Raw genomic sequence first — 18,006 nt, 5'->3', positions numbered from 1 at the left:
TTTACCGGGAGACCTGGGGGAACGCTGGGTGGTGGTAAATTTGTGTGAGCCCGGTGATGCCACTACTTTCCCACCCCAAAATGTGTGAAAAAAGTGATTTTTTGAGCAAAAATTGAGGTTTGCAGGGGATTCTGGGTAAGGAAACGTTGGGGGATCCACGCAAGCCATACCTCCCTGGAAGCCGCCGGGTGTCTAGTTTTCAAAAATGCCTGGGTTTGGTAGGTTTCCCTAGATGGCCGCCGCGCACCGGGCCAAAAACCAAAGTGACCCCCCTTGCAAAACCAGGTGGTTTGGCGATAGGCCATCTTGAGGTGGCCTCACTACGTTTGGGGCCCTTGCCTGCCGCGGGTACTTGGGCCTCCCACACAAGTGAGGCACCATTTTTACCGGGAGACCTGGGGGAACGCTGGGTGGTGGTAAATTTGTGTGAGCCCGGTGATGCCACTACTTTCCCACCCCAAAATGTGTGAAAAAAGTGATTTTTTGAGCAAAAATTGAGGTTTGCAGGGGATTCTGGGTAAGGAAACGTTGGGGGATCCACGCAAGCCATACCTCCCTGGAAGCCGCCGGGTGTCTAGTTTTCAAAAATGCCTGGGTTTGGTAGGTTTCCCTAGATGGCCGCCGCGCACCGGGCCAAAAACCAAAGTGACCCCCCTTGCAAAACCAGGTGGTTTGGCGATAGGCCATCTTGAGGTGGCCTCACTACCTTTGGGGCCCTTGCCTGCCGCGGGTACTTGGGCCTCCCACACAAGTGAGGCACCATTTTTACCGGGAGACCTGGGGGAACGCTGGGTGGTGGTAAATTTGTGTGAGCCCGGTGATGCCACTACTTTCCCACCCCAAAATGTGTGAAAAAAGTGATTTTTTGAGCAAAAATTGAGGTTTGCAGGGGATTCTGGGTAAGGAAACGTTGGGGGATCCACGCAAGCCATACCTCCCTGGAAGCCGCCGGGTGTCTAGTTTTCAAAAATGCCTGGGTTTGGTAGGTTTCCCTAGATGGCCGCCGCGCACCGGGCCAAAAACCAAAGTGACCCCCCTTGCAAAACCAGGTGGTTTGGCGATAGGCCATCTTGAGGTGGCCTCACTACCTTTGGGGCCCTTGCCTGCCGCGGGTACTTGGGCCTCCCACACAAGTGAGGCACCATTTTTACCGGGAGACCTGGGGGAACGCTGGGTGGTGGTAAATTTGTGTGAGCCCGGTGATGCCACTACTTTCCCACCCCAAAATGTGTGAAAAAAGTGATTTTTTGAGCAAAAATTGAGGTTTGCAGGGGATTCTGGGTAAGGAAACGTTGGGGGATCCACGCAAGCCATACCTCCCTGGAAGCCGCCGGGTGTCTAGTTTTCAAAAATGCCTGGGTTTGGTAGGTTTCCCTAGATGGCCGCCGCGCACCGGGCCAAAAACCAAAGTGACCCCCCTTGCAAAACCAGGTGGTTTGGCGATAGGCCATCTTGAGGTGGCCTCACTACGTTTGGGGCCCTTGCCTGCCGCGGGTACTTGGGCCTCCCACACAAGTGAGGCACCATTTTTACCGGGAGACCTGGGGGAACGCTGGGTGGTGGTAAATTTGTGTGAGCCCGGTGATGCCACTACTTTCCCACCCCAAAATGTGTGAAAAAAGTGATTTTTTGAGCAAAAATTGAGGTTTGCAGGGGATTCTGGGTAAGGAAACGTTGGGGGATCCACGCAAGCCATACCTCCCTGGAAGCCGCCGGGTGTCTAGTTTTCAAAAATGCCTGGGTTTGGTAGGTTTCCCTAGATGGCCGCCGCGCACCGGGCCAAAAACCAAAGTGACCCCCCTTGCAAAACCAGGTGGTTTGGCGATAGGCCATCTTGAGGTGGCCTCACTACGTTTGGGGCCCTTGCCTGCCGCGGGTACTTGGGCCTCCCACACAAGTGAGGCACCATTTTTACCGGGAGACCTGGGGGAACGCTGGGTGGTGGTAAATTTGTGTGAGCCCGGTGATGCCACTACTTTCCCACCCCAAAATGTGTGAAAAAAGTGATTTTTTGAGCAAAAATTGAGGTTTGCAGGGGATTCTGGGTAAGGAAACGTTGGGGGATCCACGCAAGCCATACCTCCCTGGAAGCCGCCGGGTGTCTAGTTTTCAAAAATGCCTGGGTTTGGTAGGTTTCCCTAGATGGCCGCCGCGCACCGGGCCAAAAACCAAAGTGACCCCCCTTGCAAAACCAGGTGGTTTGGCGATAGGCCATCTTGAGGTGGCCTCACTACGTTTGGGGCCCTTGCCTGCCGCGGGTACTTGGGCCTCCCACACAAGTGAGGCACCATTTTTACCGGGAGACCTGGGGGAACGCTGGGTGGTGGTAAATTTGTGTGAGCCCGGTGATGCCACTACTTTCCCACCCCAAAATGTGTGAAAAAAGTGATTTTTTGAGCAAAAATTGAGGTTTGCAGGGGATTCTGGGTAAGGAAACGTTGGGGGATCCACGCAAGCCATACCTCCCTGGAAGCCGCCGGGTGTCTAGTTTTCAAAAATGCCTGGGTTTGGTAGGTTTCCCTAGATGGCCGCCGCGCACCGGGCCAAAAACCAAAGTGACCCCCCTTGCAAAACCAGGTGGTTTGGCGATAGGCCATCTTGAGGTGGCCTCACTACCTTTGGGGCCCTTGCCTGCCGCGGGTACTTGGGCCTCCCACACAAGTGAGGCACCATTTTTACCGGGAGACCTGGGGGAACGCTGGGTGGTGGTAAATTTGTGTGAGCCCGGTGATGCCACTACTTTCCCACCCCAAAATGTGTGAAAAAAGTGATTTTTTGAGCAAAAATTGAGGTTTGCAGGGGATTCTGGGTAAGGAAACATTGGGGGATCCACGCAAGCCATACCTCCCTGGAAGCCGCCGGGTGTCTAGTTTTCAAAAATGCCTGGGTTTGGTAGGTTTCCCTAGATGGCCGCCGCGCACCGGGCCAAAAACCAAAGTGACCCCCCTTGCAAAACCAGGTGGTTTGGCGATAGGCCATCTTGAGGTGGCCTCACTACCTTTGGGGCCCTTGCCTGCCGCGGGTACTTGGGCCTCCCACACAAGTGAGGCACCATTTTTACCGGGAGACCTGGGGGAACGCTGGGTGGTGGTAAATTTGTGTGAGCCCGGTGATGCCACTACTTTCCCACCCCAAAATGTGTGAAAAAAGTGATTTTTTGGGCAAAAATTGAGGTTTGCAGGGGATTCTGGGTAAGGAAACGTTGGGGGATCCACGCAAGCCATACCTCCCTGGAAGCCGCCGGGTGTCTAGTTTTCAAAAATGCCTGGGTTTGGTAGGTTTCCCTAGATGGCCGCCGAGCCCTGGGCAAAAAACAAAAGTAACCCCCCTTGCATAACCAGATTACCTATTGTTACTACAGCGTGAGAATTTAGGAATAATACTGCAAAGAAAATGTGGCAGACAATTTGAGGTTTACAGGACAATGGGGATAAAAAATATTTTTCAAATCACTAGAGAGACATCACCATGAACTCCCAAAGGTTTTCGACAATATCTACAGTTGGTGGGTTATTCTTACATGGAAAGTGTACCTTGGCAGAGAAACAAAAAAAAAAGATTCCTGCACAACCATCTATTCCTCAAACACACACACATACTGGTTGGATTTGGCACGAGGGCAAGTCATGGTTCAGTGTATTAAATTTTATTAACAAGAGATTTCACAAATATGAAATGCACTGTCAATAATTAAATTCACAAAAATCCAAACCAATGACTTGCAGCTCGTGAGCTGTAAAGCCACGTCAAGGCACCAACCGCTTTACAGGCCATTCACACACCTTTCATACGTGATACAAACAAGACCATTCGCACCACCAGGTACAAAAGCAACACAGTACAAAAATCACCAAAAAGGGACAAGGTACACCCTGCTTCAAAAAAACAAATATTACTGCACAGTCATCTAACCCGCAAGCACACGCACATACTGGTTGGATTTGGCACGAGGGTGAGTGATGGTTCAGTAGATAAAATTGTATTACCAAGTGATTTCACAAAAAATGAAATGCACTGGTAATAATTGAAAGGGCAAGAAACTGAACCATTGACTCACAGCTCGTGAGCTGTAAAGCCACGACAAGGCACCAACCTCTTTACAGGCCATTCATACACCTTTCATACGTGTGAGACATACAAAACCATTCACACCGCCAGCCGCGGGCCCATCACATAACAAAACTCACACCGGCACACAGCGCCATTCAAGGGCCCATCACTTTCACACGCCCACAATCCAGACACAGCAACTACACAGGCAGAAGGATTGCGTGGAGTGGCACTCAGCTAGCAGTGTGTGTAGTGACCAGCAGAAAGTCACTACTCACACACAGCCAGCCAAGCACCGGTCGACACACACCGCTAGCCAAACGCCAGTCCACGCACACCGCTAGCCAAGCGCCAGTCCAGGCACACCACCATCCAATCGCCAGTCCAGGCACACCGGCAGCCAATCGCCAATCCACCTACACCGCCAGCCAAGCTCCAGTCCACGGACACCACCAGACAAGCACCATTCCACACACACCGCCAGCCAAGCTCCAGTCCACACACACCACCAGACAAGCTCCAGTCCACGGACACCACCAGCCAAGCTCCAGTCCACGGACACCACCAGCCAAACACCAGTCCGCACACACCACCAGTCCACACACACTGCCAGCCAAGAACCAGTCCACGCACAGCGCCAGCCAAGCACCATTCCACGCACACCACCAGCCAAGCACCATTCCACGCACACCGCCAGCCAAGCACCATTCCACGCACACCACCAGCCACGCACACCACCAGCCACGCACCAGTCCACGCACACCGCCAGTCCATGCACACCGCCAGTCCACGCACACCGTCAGCCAAGCACCATTCCACGCACACCACCAACCAAGTGCCAGTCCACACACACCAACAGCCAAGCGCAAGCCTACACACACCGCCATCACATTTTGGATTTTTTTAGAAAAAAATAAAAACACAAACAAATTGCAAATAGATACAAATTTTCTAACAGAAAATCAGCAACTAAATACATTGCACTAACACCAACCTTGAAACAGAATCAAATTATCCAAAGAATACAGACCAGCCAGTTCACTTTACCACTCAAGAATCCTCCCAAAAATTTTTTCGCGTGTGGTACGCTCTAAAACAAGCAGAGAGACACAGTGCAGGATGAGAGGGACAATCGGGGCAGTACATACGACACTCCTTCCGCGTACCTCTTCGCCAACAGACTCTACATCTCCTACTGGGAAAATCTTTTGCGGGTGTGGGAGGAATGTGATCTGGAAAGTGGCGTTCTTTCAATCTAGCAACATCCTCCACCAGTCCAACTCTAGGAACACTTGCCTGTTCCACTACAACAAGGCTGCCTATTACAGACTCCTGAAACTTAGCAAAAGTCATCTTTGACTCATGGCAAGAATCCTGGAACACAACAAAAGCATTAAACATTGCCAAGTGGAAAAGATGGATAGCCAACTTCTTGTACCAAATGTAAGCCTTACGAAGAGCAGTGTAAGGTTCCAACCTCTGATCTACTCTGTCAACACCACCCATGTACCTATTATAGTCTAAAACACATACAGGTTTGCGCGCTTCAGCGACCTGACCCCAAACAGTCACAGGTGCAGTGCTTTCATCATGGATGGAAGTCAGCATGTAGACATCTCTCCTGTCTGTAAACTTCACAGCAAGAAGCTCCTGGCAACGCAACGCACTGCACTGTCCCCGCACAAGCTTTTGACAAACAAGTTCTTTCGGAAAACCTTTACGGTTACAGCGGACTGTGCCACAAGCAAAAGTGTCCACTTTGGCCAATTCCCTGAACAACCGTACACCAGTGTAGAAGTTATCTACATATAAATGGTGGCCTTTGTTAAAAAATCCTCTTCCAAGTTCCCAAACAATTTTCTCAGTCACTCCAAAAGTGGACGGACAACCAGGGAGGTTAAACCTAGATTCCTTACCGGTGTACACCCTGAAATTGGAGACATATCCAGTCCTACTGTCACACAGCATATACAGCTTTATTCCATAGCGTGCCCTCTTACTAGGAATGTATTGCCTAAAAACCAAGCGGCCCTTGAACAACACCAAAGACTCATCCACTGCAATTTCTCTACCAGGGGCATAAATCTCAGAAAATCGATCAACAAAGTGATCAAGGACAGGCCTAATCTTAAAAAGACGGTCACAATCAGGGTGATCTCGTGGCAACGCTAAACCATTATCTACAAAGTGCATCATCCGAAGCAGAAGCAAATACCTGTCACGACTCATGACTGCCGGAAAAATAGACGTTGCCATCAAGGGACTGCTAGACCAATATGAAGCCAATGATGGCTTCCTTAGCAAGCCCATCAAAAAAGTTAAACCCAAGAACTTCTTCATCTCTTCAACATTTGTGGGAGTCCACCGGGTAGCTCTAGAGTGTGGCTTAAGACTGGCACTGTTGTCCCTCAAAAACTGTTCGGCATACAAATTAGTCTGCTCAACAATCTCTGCCAAAAACACATCGTCCATAAACAACTGAAAAAAATTTACAGGCAAAAAGTTCTCGGTATTCACTCTAGACCCTGGAACACCAGTAAACTCAGGAAATTCCGGCTGCACCATGCCAGGGGCAACCCAGAGGTCATCACTTTCAACGGGAAGACTTGCAGCCCCAGCCTGCAGCCCAGATGTCTCTTGCCGCACTACACCAACGGAAAGGCTTGCAGCCCCAGCCTGCAGCCCAGATGTCTCTTGCCGCACTACACCAACGGGAAGCCTTGCAGTCCCAGCCTGCAGCCCAGATGTCTCTTGCCGCACTACACCAACGGGAAGCCTTGCAGCCGCAGGCTGCAGCCCAGATGCCTCTTGCCGCACTATCGGCACATCAGTCTCCTCCTCTAACACAGGCACTTCATCCGCACTAAGAGTATCTTCATCATCCGATGACCCCATACGGAGAGAAAACTCACTGCCAGAATCTTCCCCTGCCCCCTCTCCCTCAGAAGCAGAGTCAGTCTCTGACCCAATATCAGAGGAAGACTCAAACAGCAAACCAACAACCTGCTGAGCAGTCATCCTGCGGCTAGCCATTATACCTACTAAGATGGAAGACTGCACAAACAAGTCAACAACAACCAACAATGTGCACACCAAGTAAGTAAAGAATTGTGTACCTTTATCACAAAGATCAATGTACTCAAAAACTATACAATCCAATTACAAGAGACAGCTGCACTCACCAGAAATAAACTCTGCAGTGACACAGCAAAGACCAACGATATCAAACTAGAAAGAAGAAAAAAAAACAAATTACTCACAAGACAACAAAATACACATCGAGCACCAATGCAAAAAGTTTTTGACACTCAAAAACCAAACATACTGCTATTATTACACCATTTGCAAAAAAAAAACAGGCAGAGAAATCAAACACATTTACATTGTACAAAAATAAGTCTCTTACCAAACTACACAAACAGCAGAACCACCAGCCACAAAACGGCAACGTGAAAAGAAGAAAAGCCTTCACCTAGAACAAAAAAGTAAACAAAAAAAAAACATTACAATTGGAAATCACAAAAAATATAACAATAAACATTCTAACATGCTATGTCACTACCCAAATGGTCAATCGGGTTGTGTGCCAGGTGGGGCAGAAAACAAATTGCACCCTGGAAGCGAGGGGTCACTTCTATTTTTATTTGAACTAATTCCCTGGGGTCTAGTGGGCTTTTCTGCCCCCCGTGGGAGCAGAAACGGCGAAAAAATAAAACCGATCCCCCGGGCAGAAAAGTCTTCAAAAAATTTAGGGGCCCAAGGAAGCGACCCTTGCCCAAGGGGTCGCTTCCTACAATAATATTTATATCCCTGGTGTCTAGTGGGCTTTTCTGCCCCCCCCCCCCCAGGAGCAGAAATGGCAAAAAAATAACACCGATCTGCCCCCAGAGGGGGCAGAAAAGTCTTCCAAATATTTAGGGGCCCTAGGAAGCGACCCTTGCCCAAGGGGTCGCTTCCTTCATAAATACTGATATCCCTAGTGTCTAGTGGGCTTTTCTGCCCCCCCTGGGAGCAGAAACGGCGAAAAAAAAACACCGATCTGCCCCCAGAGGGGGCAGAAAAGTCTTCAAATAATAAATGGCCCCAAGGAAGCGACCCTTACCCAAGGGGTCGCTTCCTACATAAATACTAATATCCCTGGTGTCTAGTGGGCTTTTCTGCCCCCCCCTGGGAGCAGAAACGGCGAAAAAAAAACACCGATCTGCCCCCAGAGGGGGCAGAAAAGTCTTCAGATATAAATTGGCCCCAAGGAAGCGACCCTTACCCAAGGGGTCGCTTCCAACATAAATACTAATATCCCTGGTGTCTAGTGGGCTTTTCTGCCCCCCCTGGGAGCAGAAACGGCGAAAAAAAAACACCGATCTGCCCCCAGAGGGGGCAGAAAAGTCTACAGAATAATAATTGGCCCCAGGAAGCGACCCTTACCCAAGGGGTCGCTTCCAACATAAATACTAATATCCCTGGTGTCTAGTGGGCTTTTCTGCCCCCCCTGGGAGCAGAAACGGTGAAAAAAAAACACCGATCTGCCCCCAGAGGGGGCAGAAAAGTCTACAGATAATAATTGGCCCCAGGAAGCGACCCTTACCCAAGGGGTCGCTTCCAAAATAAAAAAAAACACATCCCTGGTGTCTAGTGGGGCATCCCTGCTCCACGATCGCGACGCTGTGCGCGATCGTGGAGCAGGAATGCCCTGTATTGAGACATCAGGGGAGAGGAAATACTCTTTCCTCTCCCCCGACGCCTCAATACACTCTACAAGGCCCCCGCCACCCCACCGGAGCAAACACCACTCACCTTCCTCTATGGACGCCTGGAAGCAAATGGCTTCCAGGCGTCCGAGCACTTCCTGATGACGCCAGCGCGCGCTGTGCGCGCTGACGTCACCAGGAAGCGTGGGGGGGCTCGGGGGTGGCAGCGGAAACTCTTCCGCTGCCATCCCCGTCTGTGGGGGCACGATCGGTGCCCCAGGGGGGGAGCGCCAGCGCTTCCCCCAGGGGCTGTCCTCATGACGGAGCGGTTCCGTCATGAGCACAGCCCAACTGATGCTCATGACGGAACCGCTCCGTCATGAGCATCCAAGGGGTTAAAAAATTGTGCTGACTTATTTGTTTCCTTAAACATTAGTCTGATCAAGAAACGACCATTTTTAAATTAAGTTGTGGCTTTGCAGCCTCAAGCCAATCTTGATCAGTATTGTTATTTTATAACTTGTAGATTCTTGGGGTCATATTTGCAATCCCTTTCTGTTGCTCCTGCACCACTCAACAGGGTGCAAGACTGACGCTACTTAAAAATAAGATTAATGAAACCATGCAAGGCCACCTTGTGTGGCCCTGAGTGGTTTCATAATGTCGCACAAATCAATGCTTTGCATTACTCTGCACCAGAGAGGCGTTTCCATGGGTGTTGTGTGGGTTTTCTTACACAACATTCATGGATTTTGACACATTCCCAGATTTACCTAAGAATGCGCCAAAAACCTGTGCCTCTCCAGGTGAGGCATAATGAGGAAAAATATCTTTTTTTCATCCTACAGCACACATAGAAACAGGAAAATTCTTAGGGTATTATTTTTGATCAGGAAGGTGCCCCTTCCTGCACAAAATTAATCCTCCTTACAATGCAGACACCCTTGCATCATGGCGCAACAGTGCATATGTCGGTGCTAGGGAGCCAAAAGAGTGGCAGCACAGGGGAATAGGTAGGAATTCAATGTATTGTCTTAAGTAAGGTACACTCCTGCCCTTTCCCTGTCATGCATTGCAGTGCAGCACAGCAAGGTGGCTTGCTGTGCTGCGTGACTTGCCCATACATATAGCCCTGGGTTTACAATGGGTCATCGGACAGAGACAACCTTTTTCTGTTGTTCTGAGATAAACCTCTGTCAATTGTTCATGGTGAGATTTATATTTTGCTGGCCTTGACCAGTCTCAGCAACTTTTGACATCACGAACCATGACGTCCTTTTGGAAAGCTTGCCTATGTAGATGATTTATTCTCTAATTTCACTGCTATTTATTTTCATAGTTTGTTAGTAGATGTTTGAAAGGGGTTTGACTTCCCGGTCAAAAATGACTGCATGGTCCAACAAGGTGCTACTATTTTAAGACCGACTTAATACATATATTACTGTATTATTTGATCTTAATTCAGGTTTACAAGTATTGAATCAGTGTTAGACAGTGTGCAATTTTCAAACTCCCTTTTCAAATACTGATAGACCTAAAGAAAACATATTTTCTTGAGTCTCATTGTCAGCAGGCCCTTCCTGTCATCTCCCTGACTCTGATAATTAGGCAACTCATGGATGCCATCACCAAGGCCAAAAATCTCACACTCATTTTTTCACTCTGATAACATTACAACCTCTCTGTGAAAGCCCCCTTGTTTACTTCTAGTTCCTGCTATCTTGGAGATAGCCTAAAGCTGAATAATGGAAGGCCATAGTCCACACTGTCTGATGCTCATCATGTGTAACCCTCCTTCTTGTTTTAGACCAGACATATTAGGTCAGCTATATGCCAGACATATTAGGTCAGCCAAAGACCAATTTCCAGAGCCACCTTCCTTGTAAAGATCTTTTACAAAGTAGTTACCCTGCACCTGACATCATATTGTGTTCAGTACTGTCTGCTGGGGAGCTCTGAAACTTCAATTTGGCTGTAGGCCCTGTGGCAGTTCTGCTAGGTATAAAGCATAGAGTGCTGAAGGCAGATGATGATGTGTTAGCTACACTTCTAGTACTCCTCATTCTCACTGCTGTCCTTAACACCTTTAATCATGCAAACCATTTCCACCCACTTCAAAAAGTGGCTGGAATGACACCAGAATCTTTCAGGTTGTAAGAGATGGAAAATGACCATCAACTGTTCAGTGCTGTTGACGAGTTCCTCATCTTTCACATTCTCTGTAATTCTTATTCTGTTTAAAAAGCCTTTACTTGATCTGTTGGAATCACAGAGGCAAACCTTTATATATATGATTACAACACACAATTGGCACTACATGTGAATGGTGGCTATGAGAGCAATGTTAAAGCTATATCTGAACAGGATGTTGAGATCACAATTTGATGGAGCAAAGCAGGTTGGCTCTGCAGCCCTACGAACAATGACTTCGAGGGATGCAGTGGCAACAGTGCTTGTTTTCCATGAAATCATGAAAGTTGGTAAATGAAGTGGCATAATCCAAAGGGGTGACATTACACGGAGTGGTTCTAGAGAGCCACCTTACCAAGGAAGATAATGAGAACGTTCTCTCAAAAGCTTGTGGTTACTCCTTCCTTATCTGTTGGATAATTAAAGCACTTCTCAGGCAGATGCTATTATCAAACCATGATTTGATATTTATGGAACTCAAAAAGTGTTGAATACTGAGTGCACATTATATCAGCATTTCTTACCCTATTTTGTCTCCCGATCGCACAACAGATATTGAGTTCTAGTCGTGATTCAAAAGATTACTCTCTAAATTGGTCCAGTCTTTGGTCATTAGGGTTAAACCTTACTTTCCAGAAAAGTGTCTGAAGTCACAGGACCAAATGTTGTTGCTGCACTTCAAATTAAAAAAGAAAGTGGATGATAGAAGGCTAATATAGGTAATTGAGATAAAATAGTTGTAGGCCTTACCTCCTTTATGTGTTTTTCCCTCAAAAGTTTTGCCTTCACTCCTCCTGTTATGTTGAATTCATTTTTGTTGGCTCTAGGACTCTGGACAATTTATCACTGCTAACCAATCCTAAAGTGCCCGTGCTCACCCCAGTACACATATACCCAGGGCTGATAAATTAAAAGCTACTAGTGGGCCTGCAGCACTTATTGTGCCACCCACTGAAGAAGCCTTTAAAACCTGTCTCAAGCCTGCTATTGCAGCCTGTGTGTGTAGTTTTAAACTGTCATTTTAAACTGGCACAATCCATCTTTTGTCAGGCCTAAACCTTTGTTTTGAACACATATATGTCACCCCTAGGGTTGGCCCTAAACAGCTCATAGGACAGGTGTGTTGTGTTAAAAATTGGACATGTACTTTTAAGTTTTAAATGTCCTGTTAGTAAAACACTTTCAAATTCAAGTTTCGCTATTGCAAGGCCTGCCTCTCCCATAGGATAACATTGGGAAACTTTATTTAATTTAATAAGTGATAACTTTAGATTGGGAACAGGTAGGAAATGCTCACTACTAGGTCTTACTCAAAAGTTTACTCTAACTCTTAGGAAACAGTCAGAAGTGTATATGGTGTCACATCTCCTTTAGCGGCAAGTTTCCCAGGGTCTGGCAGGCACCATATGACCAGGGAAAGAACATGCTAACTCTTAAAAGTACAATTTTCAGAATACTACTTTACCACTAAAGAGGGTTTTAAATTACAATTTGTCAAACACCAAACATGAAATTCCAAATAATTTATGGCATTATCCTCTTTCTATGTGTGCTGCAGAATGCAGCATGTATAGAAAGAGGAAAAAATACAGAGAAATAAAACCATTTCTCCTCACTGAGACACATTCCCAGCTTTACAAAGCGTTGTAAATATAGGAATGTGTCAGGTTCCATGGATGTTGCGAGGGAACACCCACTTTAGGCATGCTGCAAGGGTGCCTGCATTAAGGGGATGATTGTGTTTGTGCAGGAATGTCTCTTTCCCGCAGAGTAGTGCATGAAAGGGGTCCATATTTACAAGGCCATGAAAAGTAATTCAGAGTGACTTTATATGGGATTGTAAATATGGGCAAGCTCATTACACTGCTGGTGTGAAAATAAAAGTGACCGGTGGTGCAATGGGCTTGTAAATGAGGCCCTGTAAATCTGGGAATGTGTTAGGTTCCATAGGTGTTGCATGGAACAGGCACAGTAACACCCATGGAACGCCCATTTCAAGCAGAGTAATGCGTGAAAGGGACTTATTTATATGGCCATGAAAAGTCACACAGGGTGACTTTAGGTGGCCTTGTAAATACAGGCAAGTCCACTGCGCTGCCGGCATGTCAAAAAACGTGATACAAGGCAGCACAATGGGCTTGTAAATGTGGCCCTAAAGGTTTTTAGTACATATGTTTCTGTCAATGTACAGACTATGACGAGAATGAGGGTAAGAAACACATGTATAGCGACCTCAAAGAAAACAAGTGGCTGTATTTTATAAGGGGATTCCTATATTTATAACATATGGTAAATGCATATTGGAGGTAATGTGTAATAATATATACGTTTTATAAAATGGTGACTTAAGGAAAGTACACTAGCACCAAGCAAAGATTTATTGTACACTTGTTAATATATTACTTTTGCTTGCAAAGTGGTTCTACGACTGGGTTCTTTAGGCAGAGCAGGTAAAAATATTAATTGTATCATAAGGGCAATGACTGAGATCCCATATTATTTTGTATATTTTTCTTGCTTTATATATCATTTTATTGTGAATATATGCCATACTCTTGAGGTAAAAAAATTATCGGAGAATATCATACTGCAAGGGGAAATTTGTAAAAAGTATACCTATAATCTAGATAATTTAATTTCAAAATTAAGCTTATGTTTTTCTTGGGGGATCATAAGTGTATTACTGCAAGAAGCCGCACACATGTGATATGAAGAAAGCATGAAGTCAATCACAAAACACTATAGTGGGAATGTAGAGGTCGCAAATGCACAGTATTTTTCAGACATGATCGAAAAATATAAAATTTTAATGATGAGTGTCTTCTTGCATTCAGCTTCTCACTGGATGCGTGGACCTTTTCAAGATTCATTCCTGGAAGATAATTATGTTTCGAGTGAAATTACAGAAATTGCCATTGAAACATTTCCATTCTCTCTTTCAGGTATTGCAAAGAGAAGCAGCTATTAATGCTCTGTCTTGGTAATGGGGGAGATATCCACATAGAAGCACAAACTATTAACTGGAATTAGTAACTGCAGCCTTTTCACAGATAAAGCCTATGCCACGAGGGCTTGAATAAAAGATTCTGAAAGAAAATACCTACCGAGTGCGCTCAACAATTTTGCTAGGGCATAGAGAACTGGTCTCTGTCAATCATATTTGGACTGGAATCCAAAAATATGCCCTGGAAAAAATGCTTAAACCAAGCCCATGCTACAGAGGCCATGACCAGAATGTGGTATTAGCTTTTCATGGTTGGGTCATGGCAGCCCAGTTATCAAGTGTAGCCCTCTACATTGCAGACTGAGGCAGGGTTAAAGAACGGTCAGGTTGGAATTGGTGTTTTAAAATTTGAAGTTCAAAAAGCATGTAACATTCTCACATTTTGGCAGCATTCTCCATTGCCACCACCAACGTTGGGGTTTTAGAATTGATAGGAAATGCCTTGCATCCTGTTCTGTGTGAAAGGGACATTCCATGTTGCTGTGGGTGTTCCCTCGCAACATCTATGGAACCTGACACATTCCCAGGGGAGACGTTGGAGTGGCGCAATGAGGAGAAATACTTTTATTTCTCATCGTATTTTCCTCTTTCTATCTGTGCTGTATTCTGCAGCACAGCTAGAAAGAGGAAAATGGCATAAATTATTGTTTTTGTGTAGGAAGGTCTCCCTTCCTGCACAAAACAATCATCCCCGCAAGGCAGTCCCCCTTGCAGCATGACACAAGGATGTCTGCATTGATGCGCAGCTGCTGTTTGTGCGCTGGCATTTGGGAGAAGGACAGGAATGTGCTGTATCGTGTAGATACGGCACATTCCTGCCCTTTAATTTTGATGCACAGCAATGCAGCAGGAAGGCTTGCTGCGCTGCATCAAAATGAGGCCCACATTGTTTTGTAAAGCTGGGAATGTGTCAGAATCCTACACCCCCCCCCCCCCCCCCAACCAGGGGAGGCATAGGAGTGGTGCAACAAGGTGAACAACTGTTATTTCTCCGTGTCTTTTCCTCTTTTAATGAGTGCTGCATTTTGCAGCATTCATAGATAGAGAAAAATTGCATCAATGATTTTTTTGTGTGCAGGAAGGTGCCCCTTCCCGCTCAAAAACAATCATCCCCGCAACGCAGGTACCCTTGCAACATGACACAAGGATATCTACATTGGCGCATGCTGCTGTTTGTGCGCTGGTGCTGAATAGAAGGACAGGAATGCGCTGTATCTTGTAGATACAGTGCATTCCTGCCCTTTAATTTTGACACACTGCAGGAAGGCTTGCTGCTCTGCCCTGCATCAAAATATAGTAAATGAGGACCGTAGACTGGAGTTCTGTTAGTCGGTTCCCCTCGGGCAGTCTGTGTACTGAAAGCTGAAGGCTGCTCCACATGTAGCTGAGCTCCCTTCATTTGTATGTTTTTCTTTCTTGTACATTTGCTGTAGTCTGTATCCACGGTCCTGATTTGTTCACATTAAGAACCATATTTGTTACTTATTTGATACTTATATTGTGCCTGGTAAATGAGACCGATATCCTGGCTGTTTCCTGTTTGTTTACTGTGACACAAGGGTATAAGGCTTCTCTAGTTTTCAGTTTCCTTTAAGCACTGTGCACCAGTCCCATGCTATTAACTCAAGTGGCACACCAATGTAATGGTGTAAGCAGGTTTTATTTAAGAGGTCTTGCACACAGAACCACTGGCACTGGATAATAGACAGCAACTGCTGCCAAAAAATTCAGACACTGGCATAAGGAAAGTTGAGGGGGCCCCTTCAAGGTACATGAAGGGGCCCCCACTCTGTATTTAATATGGAGCTCTCAGGCCTGAGTAAGGTGCTGAGGGGTACCCCTGCAGCTCTGGGGACCCCCGCACTGCGGGGGCTGCAGGGGGCTGTGTTATGCCCTTGAATTCAGACCTATACATAGAACGTATGCACATCACAAGGGCAGAAAGGTAAGCATAAAAAGACTAATCTGCAAATATAATTGCACTAGAACAGAAAACAACTAAAGATGAATATCCAACACATACCCTTAAAATAGCAACTATAACACTCTTATGAAACATAAAATACTGAATGAAAAAGTACACGGAACATTATACATAATTTATTAACATAATCTTTCATGTACTTCAGCTCTGAAGATGTCCATATCGGCTGTTGTGCACCCAGTACTACATCCGGTGGAGTGTCAACCTCCTGACTAACTTCAACACCCATCTTCTTGTACATGAAACAACACTTGTTTTTGGGTGCCGCAGACATCTTGTCCATACTCAACCCTAACTTCGTTCAATACAACCACATTGTACCTCACATCAACCACCACCTCCTGTGTAAAGAATAGCAAATCGCAAATCTTAACATCACCACTCTTTTTTACTCACACCGAAAGACATACATCAGTTTCCTTGTGCTTACTACCCTCCGTCCCATTCACTCTTTGCTCAAACATCTTCCAGCTACTCTGCCTCTTCATAAAACAAATGGTGAAATGACTTTACTCACTCGGGGTGTTCGTCTGATTGCTCATAAAATTACTCTCATTGGCTTTACATAAACCATTAGCTATAGCTAGCCACAGATGATTGCTGATCACACAGTTAAATGCTGCTAAACCAATTTAGCAAAACTAAAGGCCATCAATTCAATTGATATAGACTTGAAGCATTTCAGCAAATACATGCTTCAAGCCTATATCAATTGAATTGATGGCCTTTAGTCTGTTAAATTGGTTTAGCAGCATTTGAATGTGATGGCAAGGACACCTTTTCTCTTAGTTTATTACAGTTTATTACAGCCCCGTCCAGCCGCCTAGGGCCAAACCCCTTGCTGCTATTACGATCAGACAGTTAAGGCATTCAACAAGGGCATTCCTGATACAGAGATTTTTTGCATGTTCCATCTGACGTCAAATACTCCATCTCCAAAGATACTAATGTGCATATTTAAAAGTTTGTGTCACTGTGCAGCAAGTCACCTTGTTGAGCTACACTAAGTCGCAGAGAAATTCCAGGAATGCACCGTATTTAAAAGATTAGAGCACATTCCTGTTTATGTCCCTGCACTGGTGCCCTTTTGGCTGCCTCGCGCCAACACAGGCATCCTAGCACCATGGTGCAAATGTGCTTGCGTTGTAAGGAGAATTGTTTTTGTGCAGATAGGGGCACCTTCCTGCACAAAAACAATCCCCTGAGGCATTTTGGCACATTCCTAGGTCTACCACTTTTGGTACATCTTGTAATGCGTTGTAAACCATGGATGTTGCTGTGGAACACCCATGCAATGCCTCCTTGGTGCAGAGTCATGCAACACAGTGATTTACATTGTGTTGCCTTAATGCAGATTTAAGTGGCTTCATAAATTGCATTTCGGGTTCGTGTCACACACGCACCACATTACATGGTGAAGAGCGACGCAACTCCCCTTATAAATATGACCCTAACTGTGTTCCATTGTTAGTAATTAACTCTTTATGATACCCCTCCATATTAAAAAAAAACCTTATACATGAAATGACTGTTTTGGTGCTGACACTTTCAACAAATCTAATTTTTGCGCAGTTTGGACATATACTTGATCATTATCAACATATATTTAGGAGTCACCTCTAACATGATGCAGAAAGTCCAACGCAAATGTATTCCATGGCAATATGGACACATCATCAGGTTTAATTGGCGATGGAGTTGTAACTGCTTTTCCAGACTATGGCGGCAAAAATACTCACAAACCCTCCTTTTCAGTGCACGAATGCCAATATGCCCTTTTTGGACATTTTCAAGCACCCTCCTTTGCATCCTCTCAGGTTCTACCAGCAATTTCCTCAACCTCACTAAACCACCATCACATTATAATTAATTAACAATATGTCCATATAGTACCAACTCCTCATTTAGGCTTCTCTTCAGAGACCTCCATTTTACAATGGGTTCTCTGAACGTACATAAAACCCCTGTAAACATCTCATCCAATCTTCCTCATATAGGGTAAGTTTAAAAACAACACCAGACTTGCCATGCATATTTCCTCCGGGTTATCACATTCCTCAACCAATTTTTGGCTGAGTTAGGCAATACAT

This window comes from Triturus cristatus, chromosome 2_2, assembly GCF_964204655.1.
Source record: "Triturus cristatus chromosome 2_2, aTriCri1.1, whole genome shotgun sequence".
Taxonomy (NCBI): domain Eukaryota; kingdom Metazoa; phylum Chordata; class Amphibia; order Caudata; family Salamandridae; genus Triturus; species Triturus cristatus.
The sequence above is the reverse complement of the archived record's forward strand: the minus strand, read 5'-3'. Positions refer to the sequence as shown.